Genomic DNA, 18,496 nt, shown 5'->3' with positions numbered 1-18,496 from the left:
CAGACTTCAAGCGAGAAAGGCCAAGAAAAGAAGAACCGTTCGAGACTTAGACGTTTTCGATTATTGAGACACAGCAACAACAAAAAAAATGATGCACCGAGAGTCTTGCGCCTGTTCCAAGACGGAACTGGATCTGTTTGCCATGCCCCCCACCATGATGACGATGCAAGAATCCCAGTGGGTGGAATTTCATCCCGTCTCCTCATTGACCGATTCCGCTCCCATCGAGTTTGAAATCAAAGGACAGCCCGAAGATTACATCGATCTGAATAGCAGTTACTTGTACCTGAAAGTCAAAGTTCTAGATAAGGATGGTAATGGAGTTGAAAACACTGAGAATATAGCTCCCGTCAACAATTTCATGCATTCCTTGTTCAGCTCAGTGGACTTGTACTTGAACAACAAACTGGTCAGCAGCAGCATGGATACTTACCCTTACCGTGCCTACCTGGAAAATCTCTTGACGTACGGAATAGATGCCAAGAATACTCATCTCAATGCTTGTGTGCTATGGGAACCTGACGAAGCGAACAAGTTTGACATACTAGAAAAAGACAATGACGGCTTTGAGGAAAGACGAAGCAGAATCACAGGCAAAAAGAGTTTAGAACTGATGGATCGTTTGCATTTGGACATGTGGTTGCAAGAGAAATATTTGCTGAATGGGGTCAATGTCCGCTTGAGACTGAATCGCAGCAGTGCCGCTTTCCATTTGTTGGCTGATAGTGATGCTACTACTGGTGGCAATCCTAAAAGCCAAATCGAGGAGGCCAAACTCTACGTACGACGCGTGGAAGTGTTACCTAAAGTGGGAAATGACATCAGTCAAACGTTGAGCAGAACGACTGCCAAGTATCCCATACGACGTGTGGAAGTGAAAACGTTCACCATTCCCCGTAACCATCAATCCATAATCGAAGATCATCTGTTCCAAGGACAGTTACCCAAGCGTTTAATCCTTGGTATGGTCCTGAATTCAGCCTTCAATGGAGACTTCAATGAAAATCCTTTCAGGTTTCAACACTTCAACGTGAAGAAAATCGAAGTCAGTCGCGATGGCAAGACCTTGTGTACCCGGCCCTTTGAGCCTAAGTTTACCCAGAACAATTACTTGAGATCGTACTTGTCCCTGTACGAAGCCACTGGCCAGTTAGGAACCAACACCAGTCACGGTATTACGTACGAGGATTATGCAGGAGGCTACGCTTTGTGGGCTTTCGATTTCACTCCAGACCAAGGCAGCGACGAGGGACATTTCCACCCTATAAAATCAGGCCAGATTCGTGTGGAACTTCAGTTTGCAGACCCAGCCCCTGATGTAACGGTGAACGTCATCCTGTATGCAGAATTCGATAATACCATAGAAATCAACAGTTTGAGAGAAGTCATTCTAGATTATTAGAAGCCATGGAAGACTGTTATCCCTCTTTACCTAGTGGAGAAACTTTGGAGATGGAATGTGAGGAGACCGTGGAAGGAGAAGAATCTCAAGACAAAGACGAAGAAGTTCTGATGAAGTCGAGATGGCCAGAACAAGAAGCCCATTTAGTCTCCTGTTTTGCCAAACACTTGGTCGACAAAATAACGGAATTGATCAAGAAAAATTGCTATGGATGTCAAAACGATCATCCCAGTCAAATTCAACACGATAAATGCCTGATGTTGAGTCAAGAAGAAAAATTGGACGAATATCTGGACGAAGCTTGGAGTCTCATCTCGAACAAAGACGTGTTGCACCAGTGGTATAAAGACTTGCGTGAACATTCTTGTCCAGCATTAACCACTCAAGAGATCCATCGTATCGAAGCTCTCCTGAATCAGAGTGAGGAAACAGAACGAATAACCGTTTATTCGTCAGACATTTTCAAGCAAAAAGTCAGGATCGAATTGACGACGTATTATTACCTGTGAAGAAGAAGAAAAAAACACACACAAAACAATGGATACCTGGGAACTTTATTACCTTTTGAACCACAGTTCGTATACGTCTTCTTGGAATCCCGTCGTCTGTGCTAAAGATGAACTCCCTCATCGCAAACCTAAAGACCATCAAGCTTACGTGATCAACACGGACGACAGTCATCTCCCAGGAACCCACTGGGTAGCCGTCTACTTTCCTCAAGAAGGCTGTGTGGAATATTTCGATTCGTACGGATTGCCCCCTTTGGAAGACGATATCATCGACTTTATGAGAAGAAATGCTCAAACCACCCGATTCAATAACGTGAAATTACAAGGCACAGATTCCTTGGTGTGTGGACAATATTGTGTGTATTTTCTGCATCATCGCAGCCTGGGCTATTCCTTAGAACATTTAGTGACTCATTTTGATCCTCGTTCTTCTGCTAGAAACGATGTGAAAGTAGATCGATGGTTTTGTGACCATTATGCTTATCTTTTGTCTCAAGCTAGGAAACGTAGTGTCCATCAATGGCCTAATGAATTCCAACAGTGGAAATCACAATTTCATTCACAACGTTGTCAGCCTTGTTTAAAGTAGATTGTATTTGAAGAAAAAAATGTTTGTGATTTGAAAAAAATTGTTTGATGTTATAGTGTTGGATTATTGTTAAAAATGTTGTTGTTTAGTGTTAAGTGATTTTTGAATAAAAAATGTTGTGTTTAGAAAAAATGCCTTTGTCTTTTGTTTAGCTAGAAGAATGTTGGATTGATGCTCTTTCATTTCTTACTATCCCTCTCATGAACGTTGCGACTCGAAAACCGTGCGGGGGATGTTTTCCTTCACGTCCGCGCTTTCACTTTAAGAACCGGGTTGTTCCCAGTCTAGCCATCCATTGTCGACTCATCCTCCTAAGAAGATGTGCTCCAAACTAGCTAAGCTCAACGAAGCCTACGTGAATCTGCATAGGGTCAGACACAGTCTGATACCGAAACCAGAAGAAATAGAGAATGTGAGAATGTTAAAAATCACTGAAGACCTGATAGAAGAGCTCTTCAGAGAAGAAATGAACAGGGAGAAAGAAGAATGGACAGAGAAGTACAGACTTCAGAGACAGCAGCAACAGCAGCAACAACAGCAACAGCAGCAACCTGAAGCTGACAGAGGCTTTGTCGATTGTCGTATCGACACCAAAGAATTCTTCTTCTCTTTCCGAAGAAGCAGACCTATTGCCAGAAAGTCTATCCTCAGAGGACATCGCATTCTTAGAAACTAAAAGAATGCCATAGCAAAAAAAACAACAAAAAACAGCCCTTTTCAGGGCTACCCAATACTCTAGAAAAGAAATAACCATCCATTTGCCAATGTGTGAAGGTAGAGTAGTGTGAAAATAAACACTAACTCTTTCTTAAAAAATGTGAGGGTATGAGTTTGTGTGTTTGTGTAATTGTGTTTGTAAGTGATAAAGTAGGTTGGTGTGGATAGTACATTAAAATGATGTTTGTTTTTTGGGGCTGTTTGAGGTGTATATTTGGGGTTAAATTGGATTGCTTTGCGTATGTGGATAGTCAATTGAAGTGATGGGTAGCATAAAAAAGTGAGCGAGTGTTTCTTTTAGGTCCGCGCGTTGTTGTTGTTTTTTTTGGTCATGATCTAGGTAAGATGAATTTTATGTTTTTAGGGGGATGTTTTCCTTCACGTCCGCGCTTTCAGTATAAATTGAAACTCGTTCGGCAGTCCAGCTACCCTTGTTGATTGATCAACACCAAAAATGAACACGAGACTGGAGAAACTGTTGGAACTTCATGTGCATCTGGAATATGCCAGGCGCATATTAAATGAACTGGCCGCTGAAGCCATTGTAGAGGAGGGAAGGATAAGAGAGGAGGAAAGAAGAAAAAAAGAAGAGGAGGAAAGAAGATATAAAGAAGAGGAGGAGGAAAAGGAGAGAAGAAAAAATTTCAGAATCCCAGAGAGTGAAAATTGGGATTCTGAAGCGACATATCCTGCCTCTGCTCTCTCCCCCCAAAAGGTAAAAAGTAACTGGGGGATAAGATGTGTATGTGGCGCCAGGCCTGGAAGGTGCCACCATTAACCAGGTGTCCATGAAGTTCCAAACAAAACAGCCCTTTTCAGGGCTACCCAATACTCTAGAAAAGAAATAACGATCAATTTGCCAATGTATGTAGGTAGAGTAGTGTGAATATAAACACTAACTCTTTATTAATAGTGGAAGTGTGTGTTTGTGTGTTAGTGTTTGTAAATGGTGAAGTAAGTTTGTGTGAATAGTAGATTATGGGTTTCTTAGCGTATGTGAAGAGTATAGTTAGGGTTATATTATATGAAAAAAGTAGGGGATGTTTTCCTTCACGTCCGTGCGTTGTTGGGTCATGATTTAGGTAAGATCCATTTTATGTTTTAGGGGGATGTTTTCCTTCACGTTCGCGCTTTTCGTATAAGAACCCACAGTGTTGGTCGTTCAAAACATTCTGCAAAGAATAAAAAGAAGATGGCGTCAAACCAAATGGACAAATTACAAACCTTGCAAGACGTTTTAGACAACTTAGGAATAATGGAACAGATGCTAATAAGACTCGTTGAAGACCATTATTCCTATAGTCCCCATCGTGTAAAGATGGAAATTAACAATTTAAGGAAAGCAAAGGACAAGATTAGTGGTGTCATGAAAGAGATCAAGGAGGAGAAGGAGGATGAACAGGAAAAGATAAGAATAAGAACATGGAACGAAAAAATTGAAAAAGAAGAGGAAAATGAGAAGAGGAAGAAAGAAGAAGAGGAGGAAGAGAAGAAAGAAGAGAAGGAGAAAAAAAAGAAGAGAAAGAGTGTTGGAGATAAAATAAGAAGTTGGTGGAGGAAAAGAAGAAATTAGAAGAAGAAAACCCAAAGGCCCTTTTCAGGGCCAGCCATATTTCTCGAAAAGAGATAGTCTTTGAATTGCCTACCCCTTTTTTAATTTTTTTAAAAAATTTTTTAAAAAAAAATCCCATGTTCAATTCCCCTTGTCCGTAAAGTGACCCACGATTTATTGCCATGTTCAATTCCCCTTGTCCGTAAAGTGACCCACGATTTATTGCCATGTTCAATTCCCTTGTCCGTAAAGTGACCCACGATTTTTCGCCATGTTAAATTCCCTTGTCCGTAAAGTGACCCACGATTTTTCGCCATGTTAAATTTCCCTTGTCCGTAAAGTGACCCAAGGGTGTTTTTAATGCTAATTCCCATTGTCCGTAAAGCGCCCCCTTTCACTACTGTTGTAGCGACAAATCTTTAAAATTCCTTTGGAATCAACTGGGGTTACCTACAAACTTGAAATCGCAACTATTGCGAACAGAATTAAAACATTTTTACTAAGCCCGATACATCCAGATCAACGTGTTTCATTCCTGGTCGATAAGCAGAGGAACATAAAATAATTATGCATGATAATATGCAGAAGAAAATAATAGTTGCGGACTGTATTCCTTATTGACTTTTAAGAAGCATTTGATTTGGTTTCATGCACATAAACAGAAAAGTTCTTCATTGTTTATATTTAAGCTAAATGGATATAAAATGGATTGAAATATTTTACAAGAATATTAAATGATATTTCATTGTGAACAACTCACTTCACAATGGTTTTCTACTGAAAGCAGTTTCAGGCAAGGCAACCCCTAACCGACATAGATGTTCATTTTATGTGCTGAGATTCTAAGGCATATGATTAAGTTAAATCTCAAGATCAGATGTATAACAATTGATAATAAAGAATTTGTTTAATCCCAATATGATAGCTGTATTTTTTAGATGCTCTTTTATTGCCTTTGATAGCTACCTTAGATACACTGAAGTTCATTGCAATGATTTCCGGTATTAGGCCTTAGGGTCGGGGCCCAAACATCGGTTTGGAAATAAGAAAATAGCAGATATAAATTTTGTCAGGAAAATTCATTAAATTGGAATCTGGTGTTTTTACAATACTTAGCATTCATTTTGCACCAACTTTAAGAGAAAAGATCGAGTTAAAAAATCAAAACAAAACTGAAGAAATACAAAGCATATTCTCGCAGGGTCATTTTGACACCATTAGGAAAAATTGCTATTGTAGGGAGTCTTGCTGTTTGTAAAATAAATCACCTAATTCGTGTTCATCTAAGCTATCTAGTATGAATAGACCTACTCAGTGCAATTTTAACATAGAAAGTAATAGGTAATTTGAACGATCGGAATTACTTCTGTGAGAAACAAAACAAGTACCTCATTAGCAAAATCATAAAACTTATGTATACTATTTTCGGACGAAAATTATTTGTAACAACTAAAATTTATGTGGTAATCAAAGTGCAAATCGAACCGCACGTGACCATCTACGAAATCAACAAACTAAAGGCGATGTAGTGCGGCAATCGCAACAACATTTGTATTCACATCCAGTAGCATTATCTACGTGGACAACGCCTAACTCACTAGCTCGATTTCAAGTGCAGTCAGTGTGTAATGTTTTACCAGTGTGTACTATTTCTTATATGATAAATGGAACGATAAGAGAAAACACCAGTCTAAATATTCTAAAGAAAGAATGAAAACGAATAACTTTAAAATTTTATGACGTAACTAAGATTAACTTGGACATGAAGACTTATTTTGGATATAGCTAAGTGGAAAATTCTATTTAATGGAAACATGTTAAAAATATTAGATATTGTTATTTTAGGAATTGAATTAACCAGAACGATTTCTAGAGATTTGAAGAATAATATATCGAAAGATATTTTACCGGTTATAACTTCAAGAAAGAAAAAATAAAATAATCAATGCATTCTATCTAGCCCAGCCAGTGAGATTCATTGCTAATATCAAAGTCCGAGATCACGGCATGTTCTATAAAAGCTTCTGTACAATTGTGGAGTATATATCGGGTATTTCAGATGCAATAATCAACTTATTAATTTTAATAATTTTGGTGTGTGTGCGTGTGTCTGTATGTGTGATTTTGATTTTTAACGTAGCTTAACAAAAAAAATTCCGTCATATCGCTTCGATGTCTGCAGTGCGACAGCTCATAGTGGTGCCTAGCACTGGGGTATCATGCCACAGACACGTAGCATGATGTCCCACCCCCGGCACATTATCCTGACACCAGGCCCACCATTAACCTCCTAATGCTGAGCGCCTAGCGAGGTACCTGTTAGTACCATTTTTCGGGATTTGAACCCGCAACCTCCCGCATCCGAGGCAGACGCTCTAACCACTTGGCCACCTTAGCGGTCTAATCTTTTTGTAACAATGCGTACACGTGGAATAAGCCTTTATAAATATTTAGGAATTATAAGTGCTCTGTAAGAATTTTTGAGGGAATAAACATTAAAAGCTTTAGATATTATCTTACATAGACTATGTTATTTCTTCCACGATTATTCACTTAATAAAATAAAGGTCAAAGCATTTATTTATTTCTTATACCCAAAAAAATTATATTCCAGGCACAAGATATACGTAAATGTGATCATAGCTTAGATGGGTGTTTTCTGTCTATGGCTATTCATTTTTTTATATATAAAATGAAAAATGAACAACGCAAGTTAAGAATTTTTTTGGGTAGAGAAACAGACGACTCACTTTATCGATTATTGCATCACAGAGCTAGAGATAAATTAATTGGAATTGTTATGTATACTTAATTCGTACTGTGTGTTGGATTTTCTCCATGACTATACGTTATATATCTATAGTGAGCGGTTGACATTAGTCAATAATTGAGTTTAGGACCCACCTGACAAATGTATTGTTGTTTTGTAAACAATAGATTGCATAGCTAATATCTTTCTATGATTAATGATTATATATTAAGATCATTATTAATTGGAGGTAAACATGTTTACATATGTTGAGTTCCAGTTCTGTTAGAAATTAAGTATGTTTTAGAAGCAAGTTTTAACGAATTTGATGGGAAAATAAATCTCATCCTAGCTCTGTCATTGTGTTTTAAGGTTTTTATAGCAATCTTGTTTACTTAAAAATTGCTCATTCCTATCTTATCACCCAAAGTGGAATCAGTCTTATTGTTTGTTTTTATTTTGGGAGGAATTATTTACTTAAATTATTCACTGGAATTACAAAGTGTCCAGTATCTTAGGAACAACTCACAATTTGAGGAATTTTGTACATTCATGCAAGGACAATGTGGATTATATCATTGTAATGCATCAAGACTATTTGCACATTAGCACGTTGGCATATAAGCACATTCAAAATTGGAATTGATTTGGAACGCCCATAGAACTGATTAGGAAAACTGTACAGTTTTTACTTTGATAGAACATTTTTAACTATTTGGATTTAATTCGTAATACTGTAAGTTCCTTAAACATTTTCGCTTGTATTCTAGGAAAATAAAACTTATTTCTGCATGTTGCTAATCTTTTTTGTTGTCTTTCTTTTCTGTTGCTTACTTTAAGATCATAGACTTGTAACATATTTTGTGGGGGGGGGGGGTAGTCGTCCAGGATGCGAATTTCTGTAAAATATTGTTTTAAAATTCAATTTGTTTTTTAAATTAATTTTGTTTCAGAATTGTCTTAGTCACTGTTATTTTATTTTCTTCCATATTTGAGAAATCTTTAGTGAAACCACAAGCGTCCACAATGTCATCTACAGAGGAGAACATTATTTAAATTCATCACAGGAAGGGTTAGAGTCCTTGAAAAAGGAAAAATTGTTTCAGCTTACCAGACAATATGACCTTTCTGAAGCAAAGGCTTCCTTAACAAAGCAAGAAATAAACAATATTTTGGTCCAAAAGTTCATGGAAAAGAGTTTTTGTTTGGATTAAAGTGCTTTGTGTTTGATTGGTAAGTTTCTATCTGACTCTGAAATAAAAGTAATAGAACTGAAATTTAAAGAAAACAGATGGAAATATAGTTAAGAAAGCTTCAGCTTCAGAAAGAAATTATGTAAATCCAAAACCAAGAACTGAAAAGAGAGACAAATGTAACTGCGGAAAGAAGAAATGGAGATTGAGAGAGAGAGTACGAGAAATGAAAAAATGCAAATACAAATGCAAATGAAAAAAGAAGAGATGGAAATACAGAAAGAAAGAGAAAAGAAGAAGGAGAAATCAAATTTAGACTAAAAGAAAAAGCACTGAAACGCAGAATGCACTCTCTACCTTTACACACAAGTTCGGGTTTTAATGTTTCAAGAAATATAGATTCACGTCTCCATTAGAGAAAAGGAAGTGGGTCTGTATGTTCCTAACTTTGAGACAACTGATGTAAATTTGAAATGGCACAGAGAGTGAACTTTAAAGTGTACAACAGAGTGCTGATGTGGTTAAGAATATGTCCTGAGGTGTTATTATTTGGTACCTGAGGCATGACGACAAAGGTTTAGGAATTGTAGAAAAGGAACTGGACAGACCCAAGTCAAATTCGCATGGGAAAAATAGCGACTATTTGATAGTTCGCGCTCAGCCAAGAAGGTTGATAAAGATCATGATTACCTCAGACAATTCATATTAAATTAAGCTTTCAAGAATTCCGTCGATAGCAAAGTTAAGATATATCTTGATGAGAAAAGTGGTGGAAACTTTGGAAAAGCTGCTTTAACAGCTGAATATTATTCCTTTCCTCACAAAGTTTCATATTTCAGTATATCTTCTTTCCAGCAGTATTTTGGTTAAAGAAAGGCCATATCAATCACATACGAGTACTTCAAAATCTCAATCTGGCAAAACGTATAGGAATCAAATGTCTGATAATACTAATCATAAACATTTCTTTCTTTCTACGTGCACATGTTGAAAGAAGAATGGGCACGTTATTTTCTGATTGTTACAAATTGAAAAATAAGCAAGAGAAGAAAGACACATCTATTCAAAATGCTCTTATTTCTAAGAAGTCAAGGTTGCGGTTATATATTGAAATCAATACAATTGCTGGATCAAAATATTCTGATTTTATTATGGAGAATTGTGAACCATTCATGTATAAAGGTTTTATATCACTAATTGGTGATTCTACCAAACCTATTCCGATCAAAACTTCAAAGGACATAGGAGCCTCTCAGAGTCTTTTATTATCATGTACTTCGCCTTTGATAATGTTCCTCTCCATTTTATAAATTTGTCATCAGACTTAGTCTCAGGACCCGTGTCAGTCGAAACAGTCACGTCTGTATTTATTGAGAGTATTCATTTATTACCAGGCAATGACATAGCAGGAAATGATTTTGGGGTTAACACACTTGTAACTAACAAGCCTTGTTTGGATTAGAAAGTTGATAATGTTTAGATTGAAACCCCTGATTTACACACTGCTTGTTCGGTACGCTCTAGATGGCAAAGAGAGTTCTGCGAATGATATTGATCAGGGAATTATCCCTTTTGTCATTCTTTTGATGAGGTTACTTTTACTCTTCGTATTGTTAATCAAGAGATCTTGATCACAGTGATCCTCTTTTTGCTACCTATTCTCTAAATTCTAATCAGGCTGACAAACGACAATCACTTGTGGTAGAACAGTAGATCCTGAGATCTCCTGTTTGTTGCATAGGGCTATTAGCAAAACTGAAGGTACGCAAGTACTTGTTTGTTATTTTGTTAAAAATGGGGTCCTTATGAGACAATGTAGACCACCTGAGTTACCGCTGAAGATGAGTGGACAGTGAGCTAGCAAGTTGTTGTTCCTAAGTCATATTGACAGTGAATTCTTTTTTTAGCCGATGAAACTCTTTTGGCTGGTCATGTAGGGTTCAAGACGACTTATCATAAGATTCTGAATATAGGCCACTAGTACGGAATCACCTGGTAATCATAAAATGCCGTCGTGTGGAACCAACTGGTTAACACACAGGCTGCGTACCCCATATGCTTTCTTTATGTAGTTTCCCATTTATAGCTATGTCCCACATGCAGTTCTTGCTAACACCCTCTTCCCATCTATCCACTAGCTCATGATGAATGCACATAGGGCATAATTAATTAAAAAGAAAATACCGAGATAACAGAGTTGAAGTTTTTTTTTGGATGCCACTGGAATTTAATTAGAACTTTATTCATTAGAAATGGTGATAGAACTTTTACTTGGGATTTAATTCACAATACTGTAAGTTGTTTTCAGATTTTTATTTTTATTCTTGGGAATTAAATGATTTGTTGATTTTTACAAAACTTGTTGGTTTTCACCCTTTACTGTTATAAAACGTTTGGAACTGGAAAGCTGTTTCCGTTTTGATGGTTGCTCTTCATGCACTTTTAACTTTATTTTGTCCACCTTCTTTTCAAGGTTGTCAAACAAAAGGAAAATATGGCTTTATTACAATGGTCCCAAGACATCATCAACCAGTTTTGATTTTCGTGCAAGACTGCTAGCAGATATGAACAATTTTTGGTGAGTTGGTGAGTTTTCAGTCCTTGTATTTGAAACAGATATATGTAAACATTTGTGTAACATTATACATGTGTAACTGACCAATCAGAACCCTCTGTGCACGAGTCATGGCTCCACTGGTACTATCTACAGGTGTCTGCCTCTTTGATAGCACTCTGTATTAAGACCTCACAGTAGTCACTTGTATATATTAAAATTATTGATAGTTAGAACACGGAGTCTCATCTTATGTTTTAACACAATAACACAACGTGTCAGATGTGGGATAATAATTATAATTGGAATAGCACATGGATCGTAAATGGATATTTTGAAACAATAACTGTACAATCCACGGAAGATTTTGCACGAATTTAAAACCTTAAAAACGTTGAAATTTCTGCATACGAACTTAATACCTTCGAAATGGATCTTTCCGGCGTGCCAACCCCTACCATGGACTGGGACAATTCCAACATTACCACCTCATGGGCTAAATTCCAACAACACTGTGAATTAATATTTAATGGACCGATGAGTAGAAGAAGTGATGCGGTCAAAGCCAACTACATTCTACTTTGGGTAGGCGACAAAGGTAGAGATATTTTCAACACATGGACTCTGACGGATGACGATAAAAAGGACCCATCAACGCTCTTTACAAAATTCAAACATCACGTGCAACCAAAATTAAAACCGGTCTTTGCCAGATTCAAGTTTAACAATGAAATTCAAGGCTCCAGGACAATAGACCAATATGTGACTTCGCTGAAACTTTTGGCCAAGGACTGTCTCTTCAAAGACGAAGACGACATGATTCGTGATAGAATTGTCTTCGGGGTATCATCACCAAGGATACGAGAAAAACTTACCAACGAAGGTGAAAAGTTGACCTTGGAAAAGGCTATTAACATAGTCAAAGCCATGAATATGCCCAGGAGCAGCCCCAGACCATGTCTGCATCAGCCAGACCGGAAGTATATGCGACAATTCAACGACAGGCGAAGACAAAAGAACTACAGCCAAAGAAGAAATGGACCACATCTTCCAGACGGAGCGTCAACGCGACCTGTGGACACTGCGGAGACTTGCAATAAGTGTCATAAACTCAATCACTTTGAGAAAGTGTGCAGATCAAAAACGGTCAGTGTGATTAACAATGAACATAAAAACGAGGATTTATAGATTGACAGTGTAAAAAGGGATATAATTGCCAATGGCCAGGCGTATGCGGCGATAGAGGTAGGACCTAATTTAGTTTCTATTGTTTATAAATTGGATACTGGCTCTCAAGTTAACATCATACCATCGCATATATTCAACATGCTTGGCATAAAACATCCACTTCAACCTACATTAAGCACATTATCCGCATATGACGGCAAATTATTGAGTACAGTGGGTACAGTCAATCTCACGTGTAAACGCACTGAACGTACACATCACCTCGAGTTCTACATTGTTAAAACCAAAGCACCACCTATTCTTGGTTTACAATCTTGTATGGAGTTAGGCTTAGTTAAATTTACATACTCTGTTCAGACACAGATGTCAAATTTACAATGTAACAAGAGTACGCCCCTCACTAAGGCAGTTGTTCTCAAGGAATATGCCGAAGTCTTCAACGGCATAGGTCTTTTCCCTGGGGAATGTACCATACACATCGACCCCAAGGTTACACCTGTAGTACTCCCTCCACGGCGAGTACCTGTCGCACTTCAAGACTGACTCAAAACTGAACTTGATCGCATGGAAATCGAAAATATCATTGCCCCGGTTACATCACCTACAGCATGGGGAAATTCTATGGTTGTCGTAGAAAAGCAATCGGGTAAACTAAGGGTATGTCTCGACCCACAAGATGTTAATAAAGCAATTTTGCATCCCCATTACCCTATGCGCACACTTGACGATATCCTACCCCAATTATCAGGTGCAAAATACTTAACCAAATTGGATGCACGGTCAGGATACTGGGCAATAAAACTGTCACGTGACTCATCATACCTCACAACTTTCAACACCCCTTACGGCCGTTACCATTTCTTGCATCTCCCATTTGGTTTGAAATCATCTCAGGATGAATTCCAAAGGCAGATCGATGAGAACTTTGAAGGTTCAAGAGGTATCGTTTCGATTTGCGACGATATACTAGTTTTTGGATGCACACGCGACGAACATGGTACAAATTTGAGAAATGTTATCAAACGTTCCCTCGAAAAAGGAATCCGGCTAAATGAGGAAAAACTAGAAGTAGTTGTTACAGAACTACAGTACTTCGGGCATATTCTGTCAGCAGAAGGTCTCAAACCCGACCCTGCCAAAGTATCAGCGGTCAGAGAAATGGAACCCCCTCGTAACCGCGCAGAGTTAGAAACCATTCTTGGCATGGTTAACTACTTGTCCAAATTTGCCCCGAATTTGACTGGGGTCACCAGTCCGTTAAGACAACTGTTAGCGAAAGATGTAGAGTTTTCATGGGACTCTCCGCAAATAGACGCATTTCAAAAGGTCAAAGACATAATTACTACAAGCCCGGGACCTGTTCTGTCTTATTTTGACCCTAAGAAACCACTGACTTTGCAAGTTGACGTGTCAAAATATGGGCTCGGTGCCGCCCTAATAGAAGATGATAAGCCCGTGGCTTATGCATCAAAATCCTTGACTACAACTGAAATTAATTATGCTCAGATAGAGAAAGAAATGTTCGCTATACTGTTCGGATGCAGACGGTTCCATCATTATGTATACGCGAGAAAGGTACACGTTCAAACTGACCACCTTCCACCTGTCGCTATAATGAAAAAGCCCCTCATAGCAGCCCCACCACAACTACAACACATGCTTTTGCAGCTGCAGCGTTATGACCTAGAGGTAAAACATTACCAAGGGAAGAACATACCCATAGCAGACACACTCTCCCGTAAGTTCTTATCTGATACACACCCCACCTTATTTGAAGGTATAGATATGCATGTGCATATGGTGTTATCAGCATTACCTGTATCTGATTGTAAGAAGGAAGAAATTCAATCTCTCACTGAACAAGACCCCCAGCTGGTCATACTGAAACAGGTCATAATTGAAGGATGGCCTGAAAAGAGGTCAAGCTGTCAATCAGACGTAATTGACTATTGGAATTATAGAGATACACTTTCAGTTGTAGATGGGTTAATCTTGAAAGGTCAAAAAATAGTCATACCACAAGTCCTCAGGCAGAAAATGCTAGAAACTGTACATTCAGGACATTTAGGTATTGAGAAGTGTCTGAAATGAACCAGAGATGTCTTGTTTTGGCCAAGAATCTCAGTTGACATTTCCGATTTAGTGTCAAAATGCTCTATCTGCTTGGAGCGCAGAAGTTCTAACCAAAAGGAACCTCTCATCCCCCATGACGTCCCTGAATATCCATGGCAAAAAGTCGCCACAGACCTATTTACATGGGATAATAAAGAGTACATTGTTGTAGTAGATTATTTCAGTCGCTACTTTGAAGTTAAGGCACTCGCAAGCTCAAAAAGTTGCACTGTTATTAATCACATGAAAAGCATATTTGCGCGCTTCGGAATACCGGAAGTCATTGTCAGCGACAATCATACATGCTATTCTTCCCGAGAGTTCGCAAGCTTCGCGAAAGAATGGGACTTTAAACATGTTACATCGAGTCCCACATACCCTCAGTCGAACGGCCTAGCAGGAGAAAACAGTTCAAACTGTAAAGAGAATTCTCTCAAAAGCAAAAGCTGATGGCAGAGAACCGCTTATAGGCATATTAGAATATCGAGCCACTGCTCTTGATATCGGGTTCTCACCAGCACAATTGTTGATGGGGAGACAACTCAGATCAATTCTCCCAACAACCCGCGAAAAGTTAATTCCAAAAACACCCATCACCGCTGAGGTCAAAAGGAAAATTACACTTCGCAAGAAGAAAACAGAATTATTATGATAAAAGTGCAAAATCACTAAAACCACTTAAGGAAGGGGAATCAGTCAGAGTTCAATTCAAAGGTCAAAACTGGGAACCTGTCGTTATAATAAGAAAACTCGACCAAAGGTCATACTCAGTTCGCACCAAAGATGATACCATTTATTGTTGCAATAGACAAGCTCATGAAAACTAACACACCCCCTACAATGTAATATAAATGCACCCTTCTCTCAGACTGAAAACACACTGTGTACAGCTGTAACACTTCCCGCAAATGCCAGTAAAGCAATTTCACAATCAGTGGAATCTCAATGTTTCAGCCAAAGTACGCCTGAGCCTGCCGCAAGAAACCCACAAGATTGTTGGCAAAGCGGATACTACACACGTTCTGGTAGGCTAGTAAAACCAAAGATAATAGAGTCAGAGTAATATCAGTTCCTAAAACCTGTACATATCCTGGATAAGAAACAGTTGTGAAATCCTGTACTCACCGATAAGAGAGACTCAGCTTATAGAAGTCATTAGTGTAGCACAGTGTATGGTTTTGTTGATAAACACAGACGGTGATTCAAGATAAGGACCAGCTGTGTACATTAAATAGCAATCAAACATGCAACATGATATTTTTAAAAAAATATACAATGCATTCTCAGTCTGTCAAAGAGATTTATTCGTTGAACATTGTAATCATTGATATCAAAGACACGTTTGATTTTGATATATTAGTTATAATGGCTCATGATTCATTTATACAGTTTATCAAAAGTTTATTAAAACCTTTTCTTTGTAAGAAGAGAGATGTAACATTATACATGTGTAACTGACCAATCAGAACCCTCTGTGCACGAGTCATGGCTCCACTGGTACTATCTACAGGCGTCTGCCTCTTTGATAGCAGTCTGTATTAAGACCTCACAGTAGTCACTTGTATATATTAAAATTATTGATAGTTAGAACACGGTGTCTCATCTTATGTTTTAACACAATAACACAACAATATGATACTGTATATTTTTGTATGAAATCAAAATTACGGTGCATAATCCTTATCTTCTGATTTCGTTTAATGTATATTTTATCCATATATATACATCACCAAATCTTCTAAGCATGTAGTCTATTAAAAGTAATTTATCTGAAATGTCCTAGCAATGTGGAATATTGAAAAAACATTGATCTGAGCAAAACTGCAATCCTGCTACATTAACTATTAGCCAAATCTACAATGCAGCTTTCACCTGATGATATAAATCAAGCTGTCTTATGAATATGGGTCACCATGACAAAAGAGACCAGCTTTAGGTGCTATAGGTACTGATTGTGGCATTCTTTCAGAGTATGTGGAGGAGTGTAAAACATCACATCACCAATACACATGATTAGATCCTCTCACATGGCCAAGGCATTAATAAACGTCTAGTTATCCTTTGTTGGAAAATGAAGAGCAGGCAAAACCTTGGCTTGATCCCAATAATAATGCCCAAAAAAATGTGCTAAAAACCTTGGCACAGTTGCTCTTAGTCCTACATGTAAGACCTGACGCTGATAGCACCTAAACAAAATCAACATGTGATATGTATTACATGTAGGACTAAGTTGCTCTTGGACCAAAGCTTCCTAAACAGAGTGGAGTATTACTTAAATTTCAGGTATACCATTTCAGGTCTGTAACAACTGCATGGTATTTAAAAGAAATATCTTAAGACTGCTTTAAATGTTTTTATTCTCAACTTAAGAATAAATTACTGTATATATTTACCATCTGAAGATCTGAATAAGTTAGCATTCATTAAGATGTGTGCACATGATACATGTACAGTGACTCTCCTTCTCAAGTCTTTGGTCTGTTCAGGTATAATACATGCACATCAGGTATAAACAATTCCATGACAATATATCAATAAACACTTCAGTAAAGATTTTATGTATGCAAAATTTACCGACAGTAATGATTATTTAATAATTGTATTAATCTGTTAGCAGATTACAAATGACACATTTTGCAAGATACATGTTTTTGATAATTGCAGAAGCACTGCTGAGCTTTAAGTTTGTTATCAGATCCTGATGTACCATGAGATTTTCATACATCCCTCCCGTGTACAGGATTATGAATGCCAAAGCTAGCTGCTTTGGAACACGGCAAATTCAGTATCCATAGTGGCAGAGGCATAATGAGAAACAAAGAAGGGGAGATAGTGTAAGTTTGTTTCACGACAGGAAGTTATAAATAATTTTATATATTGATTGTACTTAATGATCCCTGCTTGGACATCAAGCCAGTGGAATATTCTTCACATGTACAAGTCCTGAAAACTTTGTATTTGAAACAAGTCATTTTAACAATCGGCACATATTTGTTATATTTGTTGTAAGGAATCGTAATATTTTCATGATTACAGATGTTGTAATTAGTATTGTCATCATTCTTGTGGATATTTAATTTGATCTGAGCAATGCAGGTCTAATAATTAGATCTAATGATATGTATAGCACATTCCCAGGGGACTAACAGACTTTATTAAGGATATATGGGTTTCACGGAATTTCCTCAGGACATTTGAGGAAGATGCTGTCATCATGATGATTACTAGCTAATGCCTGTTCATGCAAACATGTTGCCTTCTGAAGGAATGGGCAAAAATGCATCCCGTCTCACACAGTACTTTGTAGATAGAACAAAAACAACCCCTCAACAATTCTTTCTGGGAACTGATCATAACGCTCTACTATTGGGTGAAAAGTTAATATGGGTTAGCATGGGGATGCTTGTCACACAAGTTAAGAAAATAAAATTTTCTTTAAAACAGGTATCATCGATGTTACAACAAAAAACAGTGGCAGATGGTCCATCTACCCTTGCAAGGAAAAGAAAAAATATCCCACATCAGGGAGCTTATATAGAAAGCCCTCATCTGTCGAACTGAGGGCAAGCAGGGTATGAGGAGGAGAGGAGAACTAAAGGAAGATGATCCAGGAGAATTTGTAGAAACCTGGCACCTCAAGAACCATAATCAACTCTAGTTTTGGTGAAGGAGAAGATCTATTGATTTTATTTATGTAAAATATGAAACAGTGTCTAATATATGGAGGTGTCTGCTAAGGCAGGTTACACTTTATATAATATCCTGTAAATATCAATAGTTGAAAATAAAATAATTTATAATGCTGTATCTGAATTGCTGAAAACGTTTTATATTGATTATTTATGACCTTCGTGCCCACATTGTTTTAGGCAGAAATAGACTGGTGTTAAAAGAATCTGAATGAAAGCATTATTGTTTGATGCAATGTTAT

General features: G+C 37.7%; 1 long non-coding RNA gene across 1 annotated transcript in view; it reads left to right on the top strand.

The window, feature by feature from the left end:
* Positions 1 to 18,379, top strand: part of LOC149801622 (uncharacterized) — a 39,679-nt gene extending 21,300 nt beyond the window's left edge. Inside the window, exons 2-3 of the long non-coding RNA XR_016420698.1 lie at positions 11,185 to 11,289; positions 17,230 to 18,379. This is a non-coding gene — a long non-coding RNA (uncharacterized LOC149801622). The remainder of the gene's footprint in view (positions 1 to 11,184; positions 11,290 to 17,229) is intronic.
* The last annotated feature ends 117 nt before the right edge of the window (positions 18,380 to 18,496 follow it).

Source organism: Sinohyriopsis cumingii, chromosome 4 (assembly GCF_028554795.1).
Source record: "Sinohyriopsis cumingii isolate HCF-2022 chromosome 4, ASM2855479v2, whole genome shotgun sequence".
Taxonomy (NCBI): Eukaryota; Metazoa; Mollusca; class Bivalvia; order Unionida; family Unionidae; genus Sinohyriopsis; species Sinohyriopsis cumingii.
The sequence above is the reverse complement of the archived record's forward strand: the minus strand, read 5'-3'. Positions and strand labels throughout refer to the sequence as shown.